The sequence below is a fragment of the Pan paniscus genome, chromosome 7 (assembly GCF_029289425.2).
Source record: "Pan paniscus chromosome 7, NHGRI_mPanPan1-v2.0_pri, whole genome shotgun sequence".
NCBI lineage: Eukaryota > Metazoa > Chordata > Mammalia > Primates > Hominidae > Pan > Pan paniscus.
Window position 1 is genome coordinate 134,743,945 of NC_073256.2, and position 21,708 is coordinate 134,765,652.

General features: G+C 39.0%; 1 long non-coding RNA gene across 1 annotated transcript in view; it reads right to left on the reverse strand.

Annotated features, from left to right (window-relative positions):
* Window positions 1-21,708, reverse strand: part of LOC134730835 (uncharacterized) — a 429,507-nt gene that overhangs the window by 231,738 nt on the left and 176,061 nt on the right. Inside the window, exon 3 of the long non-coding RNA XR_010112831.1 lies at window positions 3,142-3,274. This is a non-coding gene — a long non-coding RNA (uncharacterized LOC134730835). The remainder of the gene's footprint in view (window positions 1-3,141; window positions 3,275-21,708) is intronic.

The following is a 21,708-nucleotide window of genomic DNA, read 5'->3' on the forward strand; positions in this document are numbered from 1 at the left end:
GTATTTCACCATATTAACAAACTAAGAAAGAAAAAATGATAATTTCAATCAACGTTAAGAAAACAAAATGTTCACAGCAGCTTCATTTGTAATAGAAAAAAAAGGGGGGAATACCATTCATTTGAATGGATAATCAAATTGTAACATATCTATGTAATAGAATATTATCTAATGTACTAATCAGAATTCTCTAGAGAAACATAAAACATAAGGATATATATATATTATATATATTTTATATAATATATAGAGAGAGAGAGAAAGAAAGAGAGAGAGAAAGAGAGAGAGAGATTATAGGAATTGATTCACATGATTATGGAGACTGAGAAGCCCCACAATCTGCCATCTGCAAGCTGGCAGAAAAGGTAATTATATAGGTAAATGTAAAAGCAGTATAGTGTATTTTTTGTGTTTTTAACTCTTCCTTTTGTTTGAATTAAAAGACAACTACATAAAAGCAGTAATTATACAATATATAAAAATGTAGTTTCTGTGACTAACAACACAAAGGCAGAAAGGGGGACAGAGCTATCATGGAGGAAAGATTTTGCATACTGTTGAAATCAGCATGGTATTAATCCAAATTAGATTGTTATAAATTAAATTATTAAGTGTAATCCACAAGAAAACCACTAAGAAAATAACCCAAAATACATAATAAAAGAAATACCATTGGCATTAAATGGTGCAACAATGGAATTAAGTTAAATAGTACACAACAGTGAAATTAAAAGAAAATTATTTATTTAACATAAGTTAGTAATGGAAGAATAGAAGGAAAAAATAAGACACATAGAACAAATAGCAAAATGACAGACATAAATCATATCACTTCAGTAATACATTAAGTGTAAGTTGATTAAATACTCTAATCCAAAAGCAGAGATTGGTAGAATGAATAAAGAAAAAACAATTCTATTTCCAATATATGTAAAAAGGATAAAATGCTTAAGAATAAATGTAACAAAAGAAGTGCAAAACTTCTATATTGATAAACGCTCCAACACAGATGAACCTTGAAAATGTTATGCTAACTGGAAGAAGCCAGACACCGAAGGCCAGATATTATATGATTCCACTTATGTGAAATGTTCAAAATAGGCAAATCCCTAAAAACAGAAAGTAGATTAGTAATTTCTAGGGAGTGGTAGGAGGGGAAGGATTGAGGATTAACGGCCAATGGACATCAGGTTTCATTTGGAGGTAAGTAAAATATTGCAGAATTAGATAGTCATAGGGTTGTACATTGTAAAGCTCTGTGAATATACTAAAAACCACTGAAATGTACACTTTAAAAGGATGAATTTCATGGTATGCAAAGTAAACAAATTAATTATTAATTAAAAATAATCAGCTATTTTAAAGTAGATTTACAGGGGATAGTGAAAATATAGAGATCAAGTGTTTTATAGAGTTGGAAAGGCTAACTGTTTCTGGATCCCCTATAGTAAGATTCCAAACTGAAAAAGGTCTTAAGCATAAAAAGCTCAATATGACTCTCAGCTAATAACTCCCTCTGAGACAAAGACCAGTTAAAAGAGTTACTTCCTCACCAAATCTCATGTTTTGGGTAGCTAACAAGCAGTTTCCATTAAGATGAGAGAAAATAAGAAAGCATGGGAAAGACAGAAAGGCATTGGGGTAAAGGAGAAATAAGGCAGGACTAACAATTGTATATAGAAAAAAAAATTTGACTGTGATTATTGATATATAAAAGTAAATGGAAATATTTAGATTAGAAACTGCCAAGTTTTGAAGAATCTTTTACTGCAGAAGAATCCCAAGCCAAGTCTAATAATCTTGTGATTATTTGCTAGGCTTTAAAACTGTCATGGTAGATCCAAACTAGCATGGGCAGGAACACCAGCTTCGAGTATGAATAAAGAAGAAATTTGTAAAGGGTGGAGCCAGGAGCGCCAGGGAATTTTAAATTGTAGGTATCCTATACAGTCTTCATTATTTTATATTTAAGTGTTTTGGAGCAGAAGTATGCAGAGTAACTCATATCTAGTTTTACAGGTTGCTGGGCCAAAAGGAACCACATCTGTACACAGCAGAAGGACTGTACATCACCTATAGATCCTGGTCATGTTGTGCATTGAATGGATGGGACCTAAAGTGTTTACCTTGGTAGAAAGTAAGTCAGTTCTGTTTCTTGGAGAAAGAATGTGGCAATAAAAGTCAGTGATTGCTATGTTCATCCAAGCCAATTTTCATTTCCTCCTAAGTTAGACTGCATTACCAAACCTTCCTTACCATTAGGTGTGGCCAAATAACCCATGGAATGTGGGCAGGCATGATAAGTGCTTTCCACATGCTTTCTAAAAAAACTCCTCATTATCCTCGACTCTTTTTTTTTTTTTTTTCATCATCTGCCCAATGAAGGGAGAGACCAAGGACCTACAGGAGGGCAGGGCAATAAGACCGAAAGAGCCTGGGTCTGTGAGTCACCACATGAAGGAGAGTAGATCATAAGATCTCCCAGACTAGGGGGGACCTCATCAGATTGCTGCATGAGAAAGAATTTTTATTGTGTTAAGTGATGACATTTGGGGTTCTTTATAATAGCAGACGGTATTGCCTTAACTAACACAGTCTTATAGGTTAATAAATTTAGAAAACGCTAGTCTTACAAAGAAAAACTGATCCGCATCAGCCTTTGATTTGCTGCTGGATATGATACGTTTTTACAACGAACAGGTCATATAGAGTATTTTCCTAGTTATATGACCACAAGACCCATTTTTCACTTAGCCTCCAGAATGACCATGAAATTTCTCCTCAAGAGAGAAAGGGGAAATTGGCTGGGTTCAAATTTTTAGAAAAGACACACATTTAGGAAATAGAAGGAAATAAAATACTGAAAAAATAAAGAAAAGAAACAGAGAGGAAGAAGTATGAGTGTTAGTACAAGGGTTCTCTAGTGGGAGAGTTTTAAAAGGAAGCAAACATTATCTAACAATGCCAAATGTTCACAGAGATCAAGACCGATGGGAGGTCACAAAGACCCTGTGAGTGAACAGAAAAGTTAGTAAGGTTAGAGCTATAAAGTTAAGTCATTATCCTGGGAAGGGTGAACTCTGTCTAGACAGTCATAAACTTTCCCTTTATACATTCAGCAAATAATTATTGGATACCTACCTGCATTTCAGGTTTAATTCAGAACCCAGAGCATACGATGATGATGCACTCTAGATAAGACTTTGCCTGAACTAACAGCTGGCTCCTTCGAACTTGGACATCTCTTAATTTCTTCACATCTTGTTTCTAATATCTGTAAGAACAGAGACAAGTCCTTAAACTCTCTGAGCTTCAGTTTCCCCATCCATGAAACAGAGAAAATATTAATATTCTGCCCCCTGACATCATAAAAAAGCTTGCAAGAGATCTTTGAAAGCTATTTAATCCACACCTGCCATTCTTACCCACAGCATATACACAGGCCCACATTGGTGCACAGGCACACACACACACACACACACCCCCCAGATTCCATAAATTGTAACACAAATTATAACTTTGTTCTTTTTATCAGAAACAGGCAAGCATTTCCCATCTTTAACAGATTAAAGACATTTTTATTGGTTACAATGTCATTTCTGAAGCTTGAAATTAACATCAGCCCACTGTCAGTTTAATCCCTTTCCATTTGTCAGATGTTCAATACCATTCCAGTTTCAAAGGGAAGTGAAAATAAAACTAGCTGAACGTGTGTGGCCCTATTGTGTGTGGTTATTGAAACACTGAGACTACATCGGGCTGACAGCAGCTGCCTCGGCTGCTGCTAAGATTATTGGAGCAGCTTATAGGTTGCTTGTAAGCATCTCTCCAACATGCATGCTCATCTGGGGTTTAACTTCTTAAACAGTTTCTGGGAATATATTGAAGTAGAGCTGGGGATAGGAAAAGTGGTAGTTTGGAAAATGAAGAAACAAACACTCGACCGCGATTAGAGATTTGTTTTCAAGTCAAAATTATAGCACACTCAAGCCAATTTTAACAAAATAAACATCTGCTCTTTAAGGAATCCAGGGGAAAAGTTGCCATTAAATTTTACTCCTGCTGCCCTTGTTTCTCAGGCATTGCTATATCCTTGTAGTAGAGATATTTTATTGGTTCAAATTCCTACCGTCTGTAGTTAAAGCAAAGGTATTCTCTATAACTTAGCCAAACTGCGAATGTCATTTGTCTTCTGTGATGATTTCCACAAGGAATTTAACATACCTGTGGTTCCTCTAAGGTCAGACTGGACTGAAGTTGTGTTAGGAACCAGAAAGGCGATCAGTATTTGTCTGGAATCTGCATCCAGGAATTTGTCTGTTTCCTTCTTATAATAAAAAGGTGCTAAATGTTTTACCCATGTTACCTCCAGATTATCAAAAAGCCCTCTGTGGTTGGTAATACTGCTCCAGTTTTACAAACCATGATTCATATTATTTTACAATTTGTCCATATTTATGTAGCTAGTAAGTAGCTAAGCTGAGATCCGAATGTATTTCATCTGATTCTGAGTGACCCTAGACACTCTACCACTTGATCCAAGATGACATATGCGCATCCATTTTCCATATGAACATATGTTAAATGAAGATAAAGGCTCTGACTTATCTCATGTTACTTGCAATTATTTAAAAAATATTATTTACTGTTCAAAAATAAGACACATAGCTTCAAAATCATTCACTAGAAATATAGAACAAACCAGAAAAATATGTTATTAACCTCTTCCACAAAAAAGAGTTCTCTCCAAAGATTTCTAAATATTACTTGCTTCCATGAGACAGTAACTCATCCCAAAGAGCTACTGTACATTGCGATGACAAATATTTTTGAACTAGATAAACAGATCTGGAAAATACAACCTATTAAGAACAACTACATTATTGGTTTACAAATCTTTCAGTTGCAGGGCATCTAACAAAGAAAAATTCGACAATTCTGTTTTCTAATTTTAACAAAGAAGAAAATTCACAAATAGGCCAAGTAAATTTGACCATGAGGCAACAGCTCCTCCTACAGCATCTGAGAATGTAGCATTTCAAAGATTTCTTGTTAGGTTCATTTATAGAAAATTAACCAGGCAAAAATGAGGTGCTCTGTTTTCCTGGTCTACTTTCATGTCTCTATCCCAGCTCAAATATGTTGATTCTTCTTCCCCTATTTCCCAGCAATCTCCTCCTTTTATCAGAAACTCTGTCAGGACTGGATTTTAAGCTCACTCACACTAAGTGGAAGGAAGGTGACTTTTAAAAGCCTAATGACAAGGTAAGGGGACTACTTGAGGCCAGGAGTTCAAGAAAAGCCTGGACAACATAGTGAGCCCCTGTCTCTATAAAAAATTAGAAACTTAGCTGTGCATAGTGGCACTCACCTGTAGCCCCAGCTACTTAGGAGGCTGAGGTGGGAGGATAACTTGATGCCAGGAGTTGGAGGCTACCGTGAGCTATGATCATGCCACTGCACTCTTGCCTGGGCAACAAAGTGAGACCCTGTCTTTAAACAAACAAAAAACTTAAACTAATCTGCATAAGTGAAAAGTTAGCCTCAGGTATTAGTGAGAGGGATCTGATCCCCCTACCCCATCCCTGCATAAAAGAGCCTTGGGGATTCTAACTCAATTGATTCTGCCCAACTACTTGGAAATCCCAGACCAGACACTTCAAATATTGGGCATTTTGTCCACTACCTGTTAATTTCTAGACTTAATTTCCAGTGTGGCCACAAGATGGCACTACTCTCCAACTGCTACCATACTGCACCAGGCAGGGCCCCAGGGAGCATGGACACGCAGTAGGCGAAAACCTTGGTAATAACACAAGGAGTGTTCCCTCACATCCCCTTCTACCACCATCCTTTCGTGTGTGTGTGTGTGTGTGGCCAAAGATATATTAAGTCAGCAAACTCTGCTTTTAAAGGAAGCTACAGACGTAAGTAAAATAAAATACCTGAATTAGGAGCAACTTCATCCTAAATTTTAGTCAATATTTAGGTATCAATCCTTTAATGCATGGCAACAGAAACTATCACTACTTTAAAAATAACAATACTGCAAGCCACTTTTAAAAAGCGTTCATTCTTTTTGTTTTACTGTATCAAAAATGATGAAAAAAATGATGCTTTTTCTCTTAAAAAATATCTCCATGCTTGTGATGTTTTCTTGTTTTTTCTTATAGGGCTGAAGCGATTGGCAGAATTTCTGCTGTGGATTTGTAGCTGACTTCATTCATTGATTCAGAGCACACACACTCAGTACGCACACACATACACATTCTCATACATGTGCAGAGATGCAGAGATGCACACGTGAACATATGTGCACATGCATGACTACTCTTCCAGTAACATCAATAGTAGCACGCTGTGCTCCGTTTCCCATGGCAGGGCCTGATGAAGGCCTCCGTCTGACCCCTCTCTCCTGAAAATGCTCACAGGCAAAGCCTCCGTCTTCATCAAAGCCTCGTCTTCATCAAAGCCAATGCTGATGCTGCTTTCTTAGCTGTCTGGCACCCTCTTCAGCACATGCGGTTAAAGTTACCAGGCCGATACTTAGAACATCACTGGTAAATGTCACAAGGATACTAGTTTCTCAAACACACAGTTCAGAAAATCGTGTAACTCCAGCAAAAAAAAAAGGCACCTTCCCCGGAAAAAAGGCTTTCTCATGTGTGGAAAACAAATGATAGAAAGGAACCCATGTTGCAGTTATGAACTTACTCTAGACAGCCCACATTTTCTATCTTTCAAAAGACAGTTGGCCAAAGTGATGACACTTGAAAGAAATATGTGTTTTTGTTTAGTTTTGTTTAATCTCCCTCCCACGCCCAAATCTGCATCTCCTCTCCTCTCTTGAGGCACCTCAGCCTTCTTCATCTGGTCTGTGTCTCCCGCAAGCAGACAGGCCCCAGCTGTGCATGAAGCGTGAGCTCCCCCTGCCGACAGCTGGGAAGAAAGACAGGCTCTCTCAAACCCAGTCTGAGATTTTTCTCGTAAGCTTAAGTCCAAGTTGTGCAAAACTGCTTGAACGTGCACACTCACACATACACACACACGCACACATGTAAACAAAGTGATACTTGAAACCTTGTGTATTTGGAGGGAGCATTTGGTTTAATTTTCTGCAAAAGTATTTTCACCAATGGATCGATAATGCAAATGTATGCTATGGTAAGATCAGCTTTCTATTCAGTTGTGCTGGGGTCTTGTTGAGTGTGTTTTTAAAAGTGTTGAAAGACTATCCTGCAACCTACTTATCTCTGCTGGTTCTGATAAAGTGCATGAAATTTCCTAATCCATTCCCTAACAAGGCAGTAAGCATTTCCTTTTTCTTATGTCTGCTGTAATGGACCTCGGAGATTAAAGAACAGGTCCCAGGCAGGGTCACAGGAGGCAATTTGTGAGTGGCTGGCACCTGAAGGGAACCACACAGTACAGTAGGTCCAAAATTGGATTTTTTTTCTCTTGTTCTATATTGAGCTGACTCTGAGATGGTTACTCTCCTTTTTTTTTTATCTTAATATGAATTGATGGTTTTGTCCAAATTCTTACAATTTGCGAGACATTGTTCAGAATTACTCCAGCATTCTCTTATTGTTTGGCACATTCATTTGACAAATGCTTATGTGTTCTGACACTGTTCTTAGATTTTCAGTTATAAAGATAAAGAAAACACAGTTGCCACCCTTAAGACTCAAAGCGTCGGTCAGGAAACAGGCAAAGAATAGAGGATAGTGTGTAGCTTGTGTTCCATTTCCCTGAACATGGGGGATTTTAAAGGCATTTCAGAAAAACTTAAAACACAGAAAGGTGCCATGCTGACTTTACCCAGAGTAGCAAGCTTTTAGGGAAAGCCTGAGCGTGTCTTAAAAGATTACAGCCCACAGCAGCATTGGGTAAAGAGAACATCAGCTGGACTGATGGACCAAAAGGCCAGGGAAATAAGGCTGCACAGGTTAAGGGCCTTGTAGCTGGAGCTGATGGCAGAATGCCTGGCTACCAGCAATGGATGCCAGCATAGCATCCAACAGACAGGTGGGCCAGTGGCTTCTTAGGGACACCAATCTAGATGCTGGGAATCAAAAAAGGACTTGGGACTTCTCACTGGAGCCACAGATGAGCTAGAGGAAGTCCCAGCCCTGGAGCCCATGGTGCTTCTTTGCTGATTTACGCGTACCCAGGTGATGGGTGGAAGCAGCAGCAGAAGAAGCCCCTGAAAGAGTGAAACAGTTCTGTTAGGGACATTCAAGCTTAGATTGAATATATATAATCTCTATATATGTTTCATGTGTGGAAAAGAAATTATAGAAATGATGGCATGTTGCATAGCTACAGACTTACCCTAGACAGCACACATTTTCTCCCTCTCCCTCTCCCTCTCCTGAGAGATTCCTGACAAGTCCCGTCCATTCTGATTCCTGGCACCCTAGGTTGGTGTCCCTAAAGAGCCACTCGCCCACCTGTCAGTTGAATCTTATGCTCCTGATAGGGAGAGTGGGATCAGGGGCTGGCTTGCTTTGCTAGTGAAAGCCGATTGTGTGATCTCCTCCCAGTTGCACATTCAGTATAATCATGCTGGTAACTTGAAATTGACCAAAGTGAGACTATTTATGCTGTAGAAATTGAAAAGTGCTACAAACTAGGAGTTCCCTGTCCCCAAAAGCTGATTGTGAAACACTGACCAGCACACCACTAAATTTATGTATGTATGTATGTGTGTATACACATATACATTATGTACACATATACACATAGATACACATATATGGTATGTGTGTATATTAAGAGAGAGAGTATATTAAACTAAGAGAGAGCCTAAGTTACTTTTATTAAACATCTTTCCTATGTCTCAATCTCCAAACACACACACACACACTCATCAGGAATGAGAATTTTGAAGCAAGATGAAACCTGTTATTTAAAAGGAAAAGTTACAGTTCTTGCACATCTGAGCCATGAAGAGTAAATTTCAACCCTGCTATGCTTAATAAGGAGAAATATCCCCTTTGGGTCATTACTGGAAATGTCAGCTGCTCCTGTCTCTGTCATCATACAGTTGACAGAGCATACACTTTGGATTCAAGTAAATTTGCATTGGACTTTCAGCTCAACCACTGACTATGTGATCCCGGGTAAGTTATTCGACCTCTGAGTTTCCATTTCCTCATCTGCAAAACCTAGAGACAAAATATCCCTACCTAGTGTAGTAGTTGAGAAGAGTAGAGAGATGCAAAGTGCCTGTCAACATTCAGCTTAATAAACGATGACTACTGATAAAGAAAAATTAACCCAGTAAATTAGAACAGACACTTTCTCTCATTCATCTGCTGATCAACTGGAGAGAACCCACTGGGAATGGGTGAGGGGGAATCACCCTCTGCAACAAAAGTAAGGCATCGCCCCATGTTAACAAACAGCTTATGAGTTTGCAGGTGATTAGGTGGCAAAGGGTGGTCCCCTAGAGAACGTGGGAAAGGGAGCCTCACTGCAGAGGTGCAGCAGGACATATGACAGCTGATTAAATGTGTGTTTTCTCCACTCATTTGGTATAAAATGCTAAGGCTGAGCACGGAGGCTGGTTTTCACTTTCTTGAAACAAAAGCAAAAGAGTTTAGAACAAGCTTGCTTGCACATACAGCTCCTTGAATGCAAAATATTTATAGGGCCAAATGGTAGAACAACGCCAGCTGGTACTGAGGGGGGAGCAAGGGCTGAAACGGTATAAGGCTGAATTCGTTCACACGCTCCCCCCAGGAAACAAAAACGGAGGTGAAAAAAATCCTGGAGAGGTGAACAAGAGCATGAAAGGCCTTTTTTATTCCCAATTAAGTGTGGCATGAAAGGATACGATCCGTGTGAAAGGGAACAAGGCTGCTGATGGCAGAGAGGCAAATACGGAGCAGCGTTTTAATATTTGCTGTCTGCCACTAGGAAGGAAGAGGCTGGATAATTGCCCAAATCTCATAACCTTTAATTACCCCCTTCCCTGAGGACAAATTAAAGAATGTGCCAATAATACCTGAAACAAAGGTTAGAGGTTCTAGAAGCTGTCAGACATCAGCTCTGTAGGAATGGAAGAATTTTCTTTGATATTTTCACCTCCTGTGGGGTAGTGGAGAAAGGATTTGAGGGTCGTGGTGGGCTTGCCACGCTCTGTCTAGCCTCTTTCTTCACACATCCCTCCTCCCAGTCCTCCCCAACCAAGTCCCTCCAGCCTGCCACCTACTTCCCCAAAACAGCCCCAAACACAAAAACACATCTTAGCCTGCAAAGTAACTGGCATAACATTACAAAAATAGTGAGGGGTTTCGAGGGAAAGATTTTGAGCAGTCACACTTACAATGTATTTTAGAGGATCAAAGGGAAGAATAGTTGCCATGGCCTGGCCTTCCTACCCTTCACAGTCTTCCTTTGTTAGAATTCTTTGGAGATGTGACATGGTACTCCTGGGGTGGGCCTTCTTTATTTAAGGTTTCAAGAGGTGCTTGATAAGTCTTCAGTGCCCGAAAAGGATGTATAAAACATGAGGAATCGGAGTAAGTAGATAAGATTGAAACTGAAATTGATGTCAGAGAGGGAGCTGGTACAATGGAGAATCTGGGCACTATGAGGATGCGCTAGAACGAGAGAGAAGGAAGCCATGTTCCGTTATCTGCCCAGGATCAGCATAAACAAGCTGCATTTTAAGCCACAGATCTGCAGTGGAAAGTGCCTCAGTGTCTCCTGTGGGAACCAAGCAAGTCTTCATTTGCATTAGGGAATTAGGGAAATGGAGTTAGAGAAACTGCTTAGTATGTTAAAAGTCCCAAAAGCAAGACTTTCCTACTGTCACATACACAAACACGTGTCATTGTTGTTGTCCTTTAGTTGATCAATCAACTCATGCATATTTATGAGCACCTGCCTTGCTTCATCACTATGCTGGGCATAAGGGTTATAGGAGATGGTCCCTGGACTCAAGACACATGAAGCTGGATGGCAAAGGTGAGTCCAGCGTCAACAGCAAAATCCCACACAAGATGAAATGTTACATAAATAAACAAATTCATGGAACCTAAAAAGAAGTAGCCACTTGTTCTTCTAAAAATTCCCTGAGAGCAAGGAAGATAATCTTACTCTTCAGTTTATCTTTAGCACTGTATTAGGGTTCTCTGGAGAAACAGAACCAATAGCATTTAGATATTTATAAATATATATAAGAGGAGAATTATTATAGGTATTGGCTCATGCAGTGATGAGGCTGAGAAGTCCCATAATCTGCCTTCTGCAAGCTGGAGAACCAGTAAAACCAGTGGTATTATATAGTGCCAGTCTGAAGGCCTGAGAATTGACGTGCCAATGTAAGTCCCACTCTGAGTCCAAAAGTCTGAAAACCAGAAGCACCAATGTCCAAGGTCAAGAAGAAGATGAATGTCTCAGCTCAAGCAGAGAGAGTGAATTTATCCTTCATCAGCATTTTTGTTCTATTTGGGTCTTTAACAGATTGGATGATGCCCACCCACCTTGGTGAGGGTGGATCTTTTTTACTTAGTCTCCTGATTGAAATGCTAATCTCTTCCAGCAACACCCTCACAGACACACCCAGAAATAATGTCTTACTAGTCATGTGGACATCACTTAGTCCAGCCAAGTTGACGTAGAAAATTAACCATCAAAAGCACCTATCATTATACCAGGCACAAAATAACCCTATAAATGTTGTTGTAATCAACTTACATCTCCCGTTTGTGGGAGATAAAGTACACCTGGAAAGTTTATGCTAGAAATGCTCTTTCCCGATGGCGCAGGAGGTACTACTCAATGGTGGAAAGAGAACGAATTTTAGCTCGGAACATTTTGCTCAGGGTCTTCCTCCACTATTGCTTACTGTGTGTCCTTGGGCAAGCTGCTTTAACTCTCTCTGCCTTACTTTTGTCATTTGTACAATTGCGATAAATATAATTTTTATCAGGCTCTATTTTGAGGATAAGATGAGAGTATACAAATAAAGTGCTTTGCAAAATCAAAACAAGGCATGAGTAATGAGTTATAGTAATGATGATAGTATGTACAGTAAGCTTTCCCAACTCTGGGCTAAGCACTGCTTTCTTTAACTGTAAATTCCTTTTGGAGATGGTAGCAGCAGTGTTTCCGTCCCCTCTGTTTGAATGAGGACAGCATATTCCTCTGGAAATTGATCAGGTATAGTGGCCTGGGCAAAAATGCCTTCCCTCACTGGATTGAGATTCACAGGAGAAGAAGGTCTTAAGAAGGAAATAGAAGGAAAAAATGTTTCAGAGCTTGTTGCAAACCTAAATCTTCATATCAAATGGGAGAGAAGTGTTCTGGAGCTGCTGCTTCAAATCAATGACAGCCAAGGTCAAGTGTGAGACCAGCATCAATCAAATTTCTGCTGTCTTTCACCTCAGCGTCTTTATGGGTCTTCTTGTGGTGGAAGTGCCCAAGCATTGTAGGAGAAACAAGGGAGACAGTCCTCTCTTCAGTGAACACACAACTGTCCTTTGGAAACCTTTGCTATTGCTATAGGGTAGCAGACAGCAAGCTCTCCCTTCTTTCTTTTCCTTCCTAGCCCTTTAACTCTAGGCTGGGCCTAGGACTAGGTAAGGCAAATGAGGTAACTAGGGCCAGAGTTTAAGGAGGCAATCACCCTCAAGGTTGTGCATTCCCAGGGTGACATTTGCTAGAAAAGGAACATCAAAGGCTTCCTTAAATAAGGAATGAAATGGGAAGAACCAACCATTAGCCTGACGATAACTATGAAGAAAAATGGGGTCAGGGAAGCAACGTTCTCTTGAACAGGTGTGCTTTATATATAAGATTCAGACACCTGTAATACCGACTAATAGAGCTAATACCCTTCTTCTTGCTGCCTTCCCTGATTCACTGACCATCTGTCGCTGCAAACTCACAGGACCTCAGAAGTGCTAAGGTCACGGAAATTGTTCCTCTTTGCTTTGTTTCACTCTGGAGGTGCTAAGGAGGGAATCTTGTTAGTTGTTCCATCCTCAGTATCCCCAAAGTACTCTTTACCAGCATCTCATTTATCAGTGAGATTCGGCCTCTTTGGCACATTGATAGTGTTTAATATGTTTCATGAAATATAATAAATGCTCAAATTCACTTCCAAGCAACATCTATTAATGCTATACTATTATTCTAGTCTTCAGTGGAGGGACTCATTGGCTGCTGTTCTTGGGGAAAAGTTTCCTGATAAACGTGGAGTGTATTTAAGAACACAGACTAGAAAACCCTTTTATTAAAAAAAAAAAAAGTATTACTACAAATGAGCTAGCAAAGGTGTAAAAAAAAAGTCTGCAATGCTGTATTTGATTTAAGTCAGGAATTTTCTTGACAGCATTTGGCTGGCTGATTTTTCTAGGCTGGATTATTTTTAAGAAATTGGTTGAAGTTAAGACAGCAAACAAAAATATTTTTGCCTTATTGGGTGGAAAATTTGCCTGGACCCTAAGGCGACAATATTGGGGGAAAAAAATAAAAAATAAAAAAAAACCCTTTCTACCAGTATTTGAAGAAAGTCAGTGCTAAAATATTTGATATTGTCCTGCAGTGAGCCTACATCTACAACAGAAGTTCTTAATGAGGGATCCACAAATGGGTGTTAAGGTCCTAGAACTCCCTGAAAATATATGCAAAATGTTCTAAGGAAACATACACGTCCTTGTGTGCATGTGGGTGCACATACATATGCTGCCAAAATTTAAAAACAATTATGCCATAGTCAAGTTTTTTTTTAATCTGTTAAATAAATATCACAATTTTATAGTGGAAAGAATATTACCCGGGAGCTAAGAGATCCAGTGACTTACAAATATCCAAATAAAAGACCATAAACAAAGTCATTTAACTTCTTTGCAGTTCAGTTTTCCTTTTTTTTTTTTTTGAGACAGGGTCTTGCTCTGTCACCAGGCTGGGGTGCAGCGGCGTGATCTCGGCTCACTGCAACCTCTGCCTCCTGGGTTCAAGGGATTCTCCTGCCTCAGCCCCCCGAGTAGCTGGGACTACAGGTGCACACCACCACGCCCAGCTAATTTTTGTGTGTGTGTATATATATGTGTATATATATATATATTTAGTAGAGACAGGGTTTCACCATGTTGGCCAGGATGGTCTTGATTTCTTGACCTCATGATCTGCCGGCCTTGGCCTCCCAAAGTGCTGGGATTACAGGCATGAGCCACTGCGCCCGGCCTGAAGCTAAGTATTACTGTCAATTGATACAATAAGGGCCTCCCAATTTAAGATGAATATTAACAACAATTAACAACATCTCCCTTAATCTGATGATGAAATAGTAAATGTACTAGGGCTTAATTCCAGGCTCCAAGTAGTCTCTCCTCATAGATGAAATGAAGAAATTGTGCATTCTTTGGTATAAATCCTAGGAATGTTTTATCTACTGTTGCCAACACTGACCATTTCTCCAAGGGGCCTTTAAAATAGTGCAAAAATTTGACAAGACAGATACCTGGACAGTTTCTTCTCTTAGAAATAAAATAAGACATCTACATAAAGAAAGTTAAGGGTCAAAGTTTAGAATTCATACCCCAAGAATTTCATACCCCATCCTCAAAGAAGAAAAAAAGACCCCAAGAATATGGCCAAGAACTGTGTCTTAGTCTGCTTGTGCTGCTGTAACAAAATGGTGGAGACTGGGTAATTCATAAAGAATACAAATTTATTCCTCACACTTCTGGAGGCTGGGAAGTCCAAGATCAATGTGTCAGGAGATTCAGTGTGTGGTGAAGGACTGTTTCTTGTAGGTGGGCCACCTAGGTGTCATCACTTGGAAAAGGGATGGAAAGAACAAAAGGGGATGAACGTTGTGTTCTCACATGGCAAGAGAGTGGAAGACAGTGAATCTACTCCCTCAACTCCTTTAAAATGTCCCTAATCCCATCTTTGAGAGCTGCACCCTCATGATATAATTACCTCAAAAAGGCCCTATCTCTTAATACTATCATGATTACAACTATATCACGATATAATTACCTCACAAAGGCCCTATCTCTTAATACTATCATGATTACAACTATATCATGATATAATTACCTCACAAAGGCCCTATCTCTTAATACTATCATTATGTTTCAACATATAAATTTTTGGGGACATGTTCTGACCATAGCAAAAATAGGTAATTAAAACAGAGATATGGATACTCCCTCTATGATTTTGGATAAGACCAAGGGTTAATCTGAACTGACAACAATTTAACCTTGATCACTTGCACAAATTATACACTTTTACACTCCCCTCCTCACAATTTGTTTTTGATGACATATTTTGTATATTTTATAGTTTGTGTCCCTTAACAAATTACTGTAGCTATAGTTGTTTTTAATAATTTTGTCTTTTAATCTTTATACTAGTGATATAATTGATGTTCACATCACCACTACAGTATAGGAGTGTTTTCACTTTGGCTATATGTTTACTTTCAAGTGACCTTGTCCCTCAGCTTGAAGGACTACTTTTAGTATTTCTTGTAAGGCAAATATAGTGGTAATAGATTCCCTCAACTTTAGTGTGTCTGAGAAAGGTTTTATCTCCCCTCGATTTTTAAAGCATAGGACTGTTAGGTATTGTATTCTTGCTTGGCAGAATTTTTTTTTCTTTCAGCTTTATGAGTATCTTATCCCATTCCCTCTGACATGCAGATTTTCTGTTAGAAACTCGGATTTTTATATGTAACTTTTATGTAACATGATTCTGTATATAACTTGCATCTAATAAGTTGCTTTTCCCATGCAACTTTCAATATTCTCTTTTTGTTTTTAACTTTTGACAATTTGATTTTAATGTGTTTTGGTGTGAGTCTGTTTAAATTCATCCTTACTAGGTGTCCATTGAGATTCCCTGAATCCAGATTTCTATTTTCTTCAGAATTGAAAAATTGTCTGCCATTATTTCTTTGAATACATTTTCCATCTCTTTGTCTCTCCTCTTCTGGTGGAAATTTAATGGTTTATCATAAATACTTTAGGCTGCTTTTACTTTTTCATTTTATCTTTTTGTTTCTCAGATTGGATGATTTCTGTGACCTATTTTCAAGTTAGCTAAATTTTTCTCCTGCTTAATCTAGTCTGCTGTCGAATCCCTCTATTGAATTTTTGAGTTCAATTATTGTATTATTCAGCTCTGTGATTTATGTTTGGTACTTTTATATATTTTCTATTTCTTTGTTGAAATTCTCAGCTTGTTCATACATTGCTTTCCTTACCTCAGCAAATATATTTATGACTATCCTTTTGGATTTCCTGTCAGGTAAATCGCATATCTCTATTGCATTAGAGTCAGCTTCTAAATATTTATATTGTTCTTTTACATGGAACATATTTCCATTTCTTCATTTTCTTTCATTCTGTTGGCTTCTTCACATAAGATAAAAAAACACCTCTCCCACTTTTGTTAGACTGGTCTTGTACAGAAGATGTTTCTCTCAAATCAGCTCAGCAAAAGATTCTAGGTGCCTCTAAATCCGTGTCCTTGTCCAATCTCCTGTGTTTGTTCTTACTGCCTCCCAAGAAATTAGAAAGTATCGAGTTATGTTATCGCCTCGAGAGAGATGGGACAGAAGCCAGTCCCTTGGGGTATAGCTAAGGAGGTTGGGGTGATAGATATGTGTTCCAGTTACTTCTTTTCTTGGCGAGAAGATGAGAGCCAGAGTTTATCTCCCAATCATTCTACCCTACATCAAGAAGAGGGTGTGAGGCAGATGCCTGCACTCTTTTTCAGACTGCTCAACTTAAACCTGAGGAGACAGCTGATAAAAGTTTGCAAGTTTAAATATCACTTTTTTATTCTATGTGGTCTAGCAGACTCAAGAGGACAGAGCCCCATCAACTGGAGTTAGGTAATTTAAGAATCATTTCCTCAGGTGAAGACTGCAAAAGTTGGGGGTACACAATGCATGTGGAAACTACTTCTAGGGAATGTCTACAGATTTGGATTTATTGCTGCAGTATGCCAGGGAAGAAGGTGCAGGGAGTGCCTTCTCTCTTGTTTGAGCAAGCAGAAGCCTCACACCCTCCTAGCGGAAGACTTCTGTCTGGATATATCCCTAAAGCAAGCCAGGGAGGAAGTCACAGAAAGCACCTAATTTCCTTTCAGGCAAGGAGAGATCCCCCAGCCTCCTTCTAATGAGAGATTATAGGAGTTTATCTCAAGAGAAAGCCAAGGATGAGGGTGCAAAGCGTGCCATCCCTTCTATTCTTGCAGGCAGAGGCCTTCAACCTCTTTTGCTAAAGAGATTTCAGGGCTGGAATTATCACCAGAGCAAGCTGGGGAAGGGGGCACAGGGAGTACCTGTTTTCCTATTCAAGCAAGTAGAACTTTTACACCTTCTTTGTAAGGGGAGTACTCTAGTCTGAAGGTAATGCTGAAGCAAGCCATGGATGAAGGCATAGGGAATGCCTCCTTTCTCTTGTAAGCATGGGTGGTCCCCTACCTTCTCTCTAATGATTGCAAGAATTTACTGGGGAAATGTAAAAATGTAAATTAGCAGAGCCACTTTGGAAAATAGTGTGGAGGTTCCTCAAAAACCTAAATATAGAACTATCATATGATCCAGTGATTCCACTTCTGGGTATATATTCAAAAGAAATGAACTTGGTATGTTAAAGAGATATCTGCACTCCCATGTTCATTGCAGCATTGTTAACAATAGTCAAGATATAGAATCAACCAACTGGCCCATCAATAGGTAAATGGATAAAGAAAAGGTGGCATATATACAATGAAATACTATATAGCCTTTAAAAAAGAAGGAAATTCTGTCACTCATGTTGATATGGATAGAACTGGAGGATATTGTGCTAAGTGAAATGAACCAGACACCAAAAGACAAATTCTGTATGATCTCACTTATACGTGGAATCTTAAAAAAGTTGATCTCATATGAACAGAGAATAGAAAGGTGGTTACCGGAGGCTAGGAGGAAGGAGGAGGGACTGAGGAAGGGAAGATGTTGATCAAAGATTATGAAATGTCAGATCACAGAATAAGTTTTAGTGATCTATTGCACTTCATAGTGACCACAGTTAATTATAATGTATTGTATATTTCAGATTGGTAATAGATTTTTAACATTCTCACCACACAAAAAAATGACAAGTTGTGAGGTGATGGATATGTTAATTAGCTTGATTAAATTTTTCTACATTGTGTACATAGATCAAAACATCATATTGAATGCCATAAATATACACAATTATTATTTGTCAATTTATGAATTACATTAAAATATCTGAGGATTAGTCAACTTCAGAAAATTTCACCATGAGACAATAACATCAACTAGGTATGACCAAAAACTGTCAAAATTTGAGTTATTAAAACTCAATCTGTTTAAATTTTTAAGTGTATCAAATATTAAAAGATATGAAGATTATAAGGATAAGAAAACCATGACTTAATAATCTTAGCTCTGGAAAGAAATAAATTTTCCTAATCCCTCTCTCTCATTTTGAGAACACTGCAAGGATAAACTTAAATATATAATCTGAGACAAAGAGAGCGTGAAAAAAATCATAATATCAAAACTTGTGCTGAATCCTTGTGCTCTCTAGGCTGAAAAGTTAGAGTAATGTTCTTTTTGTTAATAAAAATACCTGATAGGATCTTTCCAGCTGAGAAAAGCAAGCGCCATGGGCCAAACTGCCAGAAGCAGTTCCCAGTTGGGTGCATATTAAAATTAGTGGGAAATTTTAAAAAATAGAAATAGAGGTGCCCAGTTTCACCAGGAAATTCTGACCTTGTTGGGTTTAGTAAAGGCCCAGGAAGTAGAATTTATATAAGTTTCTTTTGGTGATTCTAATGAGCAGCCAGAATTTAAAAACCACCATTCTAGAAGGATAAGATTGAGGAGAAAAATCTAAGTTGATCTGCTTAATCAAGTTATAAAAATTCTTTTTTTTTTTGAGATGGCATCTCACTCTGTCATCCAGGCTGGAGTGCAGTGGTGTGATCTTGGCTCACTGCAACCTCTGCCTCCCAGGTTCAAGTGATTCTCCTGCCTCAGCCTCCTGAGTAGCTGGGATTATAGGCACCCACCACCATGCCTGGCTAATTTTTGTATTTTTAGTAGAGATGGGGTTTCGCCATGTTGGCCAGACTGGTCTTGAACTCCTGACCTCAGGTGATCTGACCACCTCGGCCTCCCAAAGTTCTGGGACTACAGGCATGAGCCACTGTGCCCTGCCAATAATTCTTAATTTGGGGTTGATAGCTTAAGGAAGAGGGATTGGGGATTATGCAATTGGATAAAGAATGGAAATAGGAAAAGGGATAAGAAAAGGAGAATGAATGAATCCCAAAGGATGGCTCACACTTGGGCCTCTGTAGGACAGATGTATAGTAAAAAATTCCCTGTCAGGAATACTCCAGTATCTTTAAGGCTGTTGATGTCAAGTCTTCTATTTTATGTCCCTACTTGTCATCTGATATAGTGTAATGTTACTTAAACTGACAACATATTACCAATTTTTAGTAATATACTGCCATACAAAATACATTGCCTTGCTGATTTTTTTGGAGAATGGATGAAAGAAATAACAGTAATTCAGACCAAGATGTACCTTAGGAATGGAGATACGTGAAGAAAAAAATCAAGAAAATATGAGTATACCCCACAGAAAACTTTGGATAAGCTTAAGGGAAACTCTTGGAAGATCATGGAATAAGAACTTCAGATTCTTTGTTCAACAACTACTCTTTTTTCCAGTCATAATGAAAACTTGATACTATAATACCCATTTCACATCAATAGCTAGAAAACTGGACGAAATTTATTTGAAAGAAATCCAGTCACTAGATAAAGAACAGCAAAGGAGTGTAATTCCCAATAAAGGAAAACAAAAGCGGTAAGCTCTAGATTCTTTCCAACTTTCCAGCTGAATAATATAAAGGACTCTGGAGCGGGGAGAGGTAATTCAAGCAGTGATAGTCTCACTGAACTTATATAACAGAGATCAAGTTTGGAAAAACTGAGGTACCTGAAATTTTTAGGGTAACATACCAGAAATAAGTAACAGAGGAAAATACCTCTGTAAAACTGTAGATATTTATCTAAATATTAAGATGCACATGCATAGGCTGAAACTCTATGAGACCAGGGTTTCAGGGTTTTCGATGAAGACAATAATGATGGAAAGAACTATTAGGGGGTTATAAGCAAAACAACAAATCTGGCTTATACAAGGTTAAGACAACTCTGAGTTTTGACCAACAAGAGCTGGGAGACCTCATTGAACACCCAGGGCATTTAGCAGAGATGCTATAATGACCACACACTGAAAACAGTGATATAGGAAGTGACACCAGCAAGATAGTGAAATAGGAGTTTTCTGTCATTATCTCCATGTAGAAGCATGGATGCTGACAACCATCCATGGATGAGAGTACCTTTGTGGGGGCACAAGAATCCAGCAGGGAAGTTTGAGCACATCACTGGAGCAAAAAATCTGACATATTGGAGAGAGTAAGAGGAGTAGCTTCACTTTACATATATCAGCCCTCCCACAAGGTGGCAAAGCTCAGTGCCAAGACAGACACCCTGGGCCTGTGATTTCTCCTACAAGGAAAAGTGAGAGTGTAGTAAGTGAGCATCTGGCTCCCTCAGCCATGTGGGATGCTGCTCATGAGACCCATGTCTTTCTCATCCCACCCAGAATACTGGTGACTGGCACAGTCGAGTGGTTGAAAGGGGCTGGGATCAGGAAAGTGAGAGGGGACTCAAAGCAGCCAGAGTTCAGAAAACAACAAAGGACCATGAATCCTACTAACTACTTTGTGGATTTCATCAGGAAGTCCATCCATGAATCACTTGGAATGCCTTGCCTATGGACCACTGTAACTGAACCAAAAGCACCCATGACATTTGACACACCTCGCCAAATCCCTCTTACCCCACCTCACATTTGCCTCTGTGAATGACAGGTATGAGCCTCTGCAGATGGCTCATGAGCAGATGCAGACAGCTGGCCCAACTCCGCAGGATTGTGAGAAAGCACACAAACAATGATTGTAGGACACCAGCCTAGGAAAAACAAACGGGAGCTCCCAGAACCCAGCTTGGTTTCCAGCATCAAGAGAAGGTGTGCAATCACAATTACTCCCCAAGAGGGAACACAAAGTGTAGAGTGCACGCATCCAGAGAAAAGGCCTAAGAGGGACTCAGAATTCCTATTCAGGCTGACAGGTGAGGTGTTTATCCCCTGAAGCTAGTCAGTAAGAACTGGAGAAGTTGATTGTGTCTTCAAATGCAGCAATTCAAGATTTTCTAAAAACATGAAAAATCAACGAAACATGACATCAATGAAAAACACAATTATTCTAGTAACCAATCCCAAAGAAATAGGCATCAATAAATTGCCCGATAAAGAATTCAAAACAATTGTCTCAAAGAAGCTCAGTAAGCTAAAAGAGAGCTTAGACAACTCAATGAAGTCAGGCAAATAATACATGAACAAAACAAGAAGTTGCACAAAGGGATAAACATTTTTTAAAAAATAGAAACTCTGGAGCTGAAATACGCAATGAAAAAAATTAAAAATGCAGTAGCGTGTCAACAGCAGATTTGATCAAGCAAAACCAAAGAGTCTGTGAACTCAAAGATGGATCACTTGAAATTATCCAGTAAGAGGAGAAAAAAAGATTAAAAAGGAATGAGGAAAGCCTACAGGATGTATGAGAAGC